Source organism: Cuculus canorus, chromosome 13, assembly GCF_017976375.1.
Source record: "Cuculus canorus isolate bCucCan1 chromosome 13, bCucCan1.pri, whole genome shotgun sequence".
Taxonomy (NCBI): Eukaryota; Metazoa; Chordata; class Aves; order Cuculiformes; family Cuculidae; genus Cuculus; species Cuculus canorus.
In genome coordinates, this window is record NC_071413.1 from 17,807,487 (window position 1) to 17,813,486 (window position 6,000).

Below are 6,000 nucleotides of genomic sequence, written 5' to 3' on the forward strand. Positions count from 1 at the left end.
AGGAGAACCCAGTACTCCTGGAACTGAACCAGACAGGATACGTGGTCTGATTGGTGTGCGGAGCAGAAAGCTGGAGGGGCACGTGACACTTCTTAAGTTGTTGTGTCAAATGCAGACGTTCTGGAAAAAGAAATCCCTCCCTGTGTGAACACTTGAATGCTGTTATTCAGCCCCTTCGCCTGCTGCCTCTCGCCTTAGTGCTCCTTTTTAACAAAAATGTTAATACATCTTTTCTGTTATTAATTATTGTCATGGCTCTGCAATCCAAAGTGTTCTGATTAGTGAACTTTTTCACAAACCGCCTGGGAAATCTCTGTGTCCCCACCTGATTTTCTTCCTAATGCCCAGGACTTTGCAGCTTTAGTATTAAGCGATCAAATCAGAGCCCAGAGCCATTTGAGGTAATTGAATCCCATGATTTGGGACCAGGTGTACAAAGATGTTCAAACTAATTATTTAATAATTGAAAACAATAACCAGTGTAGTTAAATCTCTTGCTGATTTCCTAATGTTTATTAATTTAGGCACCTGTGTCTTCTGCACCACTTTCTTTCAAAATGCTTACAAGGATCCAGATAGCATATAAATTTACAATGAAAGTGATTACCTTGATATACATTCTAGACTCTTAAGTGATTAGAAGAGCATTATTATTTTAATCGTTATAAAGATTTCATTCTTATGAGTCTGCTTATTAAATAGTTGTTTAAATCCCTAGATAGACATCAAGGTGCAGAATTTGCGTTAAAAACTCACTCTACCATTTTCCACTACCTGTTGGAATGCCCTGATACAGGACAAAGCACAATGTTTCCTTAACAATTAGGCAGATAGAACATTCAGAAAATCATCAGCACCAGCATCCTTGTCAGCAGAAACATCACTTCCACTCGTGTAAATACTCTTCATTCTATTGTTTATACAAACTGCATTGAAGAATCATCTGAAAGGATTGAGGCTTGTAGTTGTGATGAAAAATCAGCAACTTCCTCTGTTCTAAACCAGTTTGTGCCTTCTTTTCAAAGGGATTTGTATGGTAGAGCAGATGTTAAACCTTGCACATTGCTGTCAGTGCTTCACTTAGCTGCGTGTATTAGTTTAATTACCTTCTATACCTTCAAGGCAATTCACATTATATTATTTTCTTTTGCTAATGCACCTGCTTACAGAAAACAAACTGTAAGCGGGGCACTCAGGAAAGGGTAAAATGGCAGCAAGATTAGACTTCTTGGTGTCTTTTCTTTTTCCTTTTCCCCACTCCCTTCACTCTGACTAAATAATAACTACTGGAAGGAATAATTTTACAAGAGGGAGCTATCTGTTATTTTTATTTGGTCCCAATACTGCTAATTAACAGCAGATATGAAAGGTCCCGTAAAGGTGTTAAAAATCTATCAAAACCTGGTTTTACCTTCTGTCTTTATTCCACAAACAGAATTCTTGCACTACTGTGAGATGGGCTGCTTTAGCCTTAAATTCATGGAAAGGAAGTACGAATAGAGCAGAATAACAACGCGATTTATCAGCATGAACAAAATAAATGGCCAGTATTAACTGTATCATTCCAGCAGTCGACACAGCAGTCCTAATGCCTTAACAGAATGTGTGGAAGTAAATGAAATGGCAGCATGATTACACTGATTACAGTGGTTGCAAATACGTTCGGCTACAGTCACGCTTCAGTGGGGCTGTAATTATACCTCACAGAAATGCGGTGCCAGGCTGCTCCGCTCTCGTGGCATCCCTGCTGTTTGTTTCCTCTTATTTGGCTCTTGGCATCGTCGGCCCCAGCCCTGCCGACACGTACACAGAGGTGTAATTCCCTTTGTTTCCATGGTGGGGAAAATCACCTTTGGCACATGTGGTAGTGCTAGCTCTAAACTCTTCCAACTCCCGTATGACACTGCAGAAGTGCCATCAAATAACAGGGTTTGGTGAGATTTAATACCATTCCTAATCTCTTACAGAATAAACCTATCGAGCTCTCATTAAATTGGTTGTTCAGAAGGGTAAGGAGTATGGCTGCTCAATATCAAACAGCTCTCCTCTCCCCCTTGCCCCTAGGTATTAGTTCCGAACAGAGAAAATCCAAACCTTTGTGATTTGGCTTTGATTAGCGCTGCCTCACGCTGCAAGCGGTACTTTGGGGACAGAGATGGATTTGTTGCTGTTGTTCCTCATTTCCCATTGGCAACGTGTGGCAGCATCTACCCTAAAGCTGACCATTCTATTTCATTTAAGAAAAGGTATAGAAAAGGAAAATACATTTTGATGTGTCTGAATTTTGTCTACACTTCAAAGGCACTGACATTTTAGAGTGACTTCTTTTCTTTTTCCCCCTCGGATAATGATGTGACACCATCAAGGCGGAATGTGGAAGCAGAACGTGGTAGTGTCTGGAGGTGACTGTCAAGTCCTCTAATTTCTCTTCCGTGCCCCTTGCTTGCCATCAGATCCCTGCTGGCAGTTGGAAGGTAGTGTTCCCTCGCTGCCTGGACAGCTTTGTGTGGTTTCTTGCTGTGCCAGCTTGTGATTTGTAGAGCTTTCTCTGGATCCTGCAGCTGAGCACAGGGCTGAGCACTCCAGGTGTGGACCTCAAGCAAGTCCAGCTCAGCCGCTGGCTCAGAAAGTACTGCAGACCGAACAACAAAGTCTGGATCAAAACAAAGGCAGCCACTCATTAAAAAAGTGTTTATTTGTTCCTTACAAAGCAAAATAAAATCTTAAGCTCTGCTCTCCTTGAGGCTGAAGTGCTTCTAGAAAAAACCCTAAGTACTGTTGCTGTGATAGAGAAAAGGAGGTTGGAAACACTGAAACCACAAAAGGGATGAAGAAGCAACTCAACTAAAACCCAGGATGATGTTGTGTCTTTGTGTCTCTGCAGAGACTGGGGAACACAGAACAGCAGCTGGGAAACAAGCAGTTGGTTTCCAGGGGAGCTGGGACAGCCACTACACTGGAGACACTTTGACCTCGATGATCCATACCCAGCTTCAGTGACTCCAGTGGAGCTTTACCACCTATGCAAAGAGGCTTTGGCCCATTCGGGAGCACAGATGTGTTGACACAGTTTTCACAAAGCTGCAGAAGGATTTTCAGTATCCTTTGGCAGCGGTCAAACCAGGTGAGCTGGACCCAAATCTCCACCTTCCTGAGAGTGGGGCTAAGCGCGTCTTTATGGGAAGTTACAAAGCTGCAGAAGGATTTTCAGTATCCTTTGGCAGCGGTCAAACCAGGTGAGCTGGACCCAAATCTCCACCTTCCTGAGAGTGGGGCTAAGCGCGTCTTTATGGGAAGTTACTCTCTGCTTGTCACACACAGTGATATATGAAGGTAATTGCTTCCGTGTGCGTTTAATTACAGTATTGTAATTAGTGGGTTGTAAGAGCAGATGCAGAGGGTCTTTTCATAGAGCAGACTCTGATAGGCCATGAAAACATCTCAAAAAGAAAAGGGCAGAGCAATGTCACATTGTAGCGCAGCTCTTTGTGCCTGGAAAAGGGGGTTAATTAGCTGATTGCTCCACTCTTCATCTTCATTTCTTAAGGTGGAGGGAACATGGTAAAAAGGAGACTAATTTATCTTCATGAATTTTTAGAATTAGAAAATAGCACCAAATCCTTGTTCCGCTTCATGGATTGGGCTGGATGCTGGGGCAGGGACCAGTGGAAATGGGAACAAAATCTCCATGAAGTTCTTCATTCTCTGGGGAAAAGGGGAGAGAAAGAGAGAGAGAGAGAGAGAGAGAGATACAATCTTTGAGTAGAGTTCACCATGGCAACTAGAGCAGGAGAGCGCAGCGATGATTCTGGGTTAACGCTGCGTGCGGGGACTTGTAACTTGCCCGTACTTCCTCAGCACCTATTAACCAAGTTCGCTTTTCAAAGTGTCCCCTCACGCTCGTAGCAGCGGACGGTGGAGAGGTCACCTGGCTCAGCTCGGCTTCAGCTGCAGCGATGCTTTCAGGTTCTGAGGGTCAGTCCGGCGCCGAGCTGTCAGACAGGGAAATCATGTCACTACCTAATGACAGGCGAGGTGAAGGTTTCACAGCGGAGGAGATGTGGTTTCAGATCCTTTCAGAAGCTGTGGTCGTGGGAGCTGTGTTGCTCATGAAGGGCTCGTGTTGCAAGGCACCCCAAACTTGCATTCACTACTTCAGGACTTGTTTCCTTTAGCTTTAAATAAAAACAGAGGTCTAAACTAACGGGTTTTTTTCCTATTGGGAAACTTCGCATCTTGTTGTGTTCTTTAATTTACATTGTTATCCAACTTAAGTATTAGGTCATATTCATATTTATTGAAGTTATCTACTAAAGGGATTAAAGAGCAGAGTCTTTTTAATTGTGCTTGCAGGAGTCAGTACAAATTGCACATTTAATTATTGTGTACTTAAAATCTGATAATCGTAGAAAATCAAATACACAGCTTGGTTGATTCAGAAAGTATTTTTAATAGGGCACTATTAAATTATAGAGTTAAACATTATTAGATATATTTATTCATGAGAGATAATTTGATATGTAACAAAATAAGCCAATACATGGTGTAACCTCTTGCAGTCTAATTTTCATGGATGAGCTCTTGCATATTTAATATCCTTTGAGGATATATTTTAACCTAGACTAATTACTGATTTCCTCTTATTTCTGTTCAGTTTGACATTGACGTTTGGCTAAAATAATGTAATATTGTTATTACAGAGCAAATTGAGTAAATCTAGCTTATTTAATTTAAAGCCATTGTTTATACTGTAAATGGCCTGATGGGGGTTACGATAACAAGCATTGTATGCAAACAGAAACCAGCTCTGGGTGAAAGAAGACTAGGACATTAAAATCATCTCTAGAAAGAAACCTTATTCATGTTGCACGGTGAACGCCTTCAGGAATATCTTCTAATCCATGCAGCTGGTTTATAATGTCTGTTCCCCATATCATCCTGTTAAATTTATAAAGAGAAATAAAGTAAGAAATTAATGGTGATATAAGTTATTCTTACCTTACTAAGACGATTTAGTTTAACAGACTCTCAGGGTAGCTGGGGACCTTGTCAGAAACTTTCAATAGACAGAATACCTGCGCACAGAGATTTTCTACGTTAAAGTAGGTTAATTAATTAATTGAGAACCCATGTCGTGGCTTTGATATATACATTAATTTTATGTCTGAGAAAATTTTTAATGAGATGTTTTAATTTTGTTCTCAGTGACATCTTCATAAAACACGCTGACAGGTCAGGGTCTGTGTTTGTACAGTTTGGGACGATGCCAGCGGCGTCTGCTGGCTTCAGCTTGGCTTTGCTTGCTTCGGCAGCCAAACATTTTGCTACATTTTGCTTTCTCTGGTTCATCAATTTTTTAACTTACTAAAGATTTAATAGGCTCTTCTTGTATGAAAATAATTTACAAAATAATAACTGTGAAAAATAGTTCCAGCAAAAACTTATCTTCCTGTAACTTTAATTTGCGTTTGATTGTACAGTAGTGATCAATGCTCTAGACTGAAAGTTTCCTGGGTGAGCAGTGTAATAAAATAGTTCATCTTGGCCCTGAAACAAGCCTGGTTAGGAAAAGCTGAAATTCTTAGCGCTTTTAGGGAGACTCAGATCCTTTCTTGTGTGTTGCATCAACTCAAACAAGTGTGATTGTGACTGCATGCAGATCTTTTTTATTTTTCAATCATTTTAATTGTTTCAAAATTTTTCAAACATAAATCTGCTAAACCACGAACCAGAAAAAACATTCCTCAAAGAAAAGTAAAAACTTAAGTAAAAAATGGCATGGTTTGGATGTTTAAAGACATTTAGGTGTGGGATCTTGAAAGTTTAGGACTCCTCTAAACTGACTTCTCAGAGATGGGTTCAAATTTGAAGACCATTTTAATATTTGAGGTGTAGAATCATAGAATGGTTTGAGTTGGAAGAGACCTCAAAGCCCATCCAGTCCCACCCCCCTGCCATGGGGAAGAACACCTCCCACTGGATCAGGGGCTCCAGCCCTAT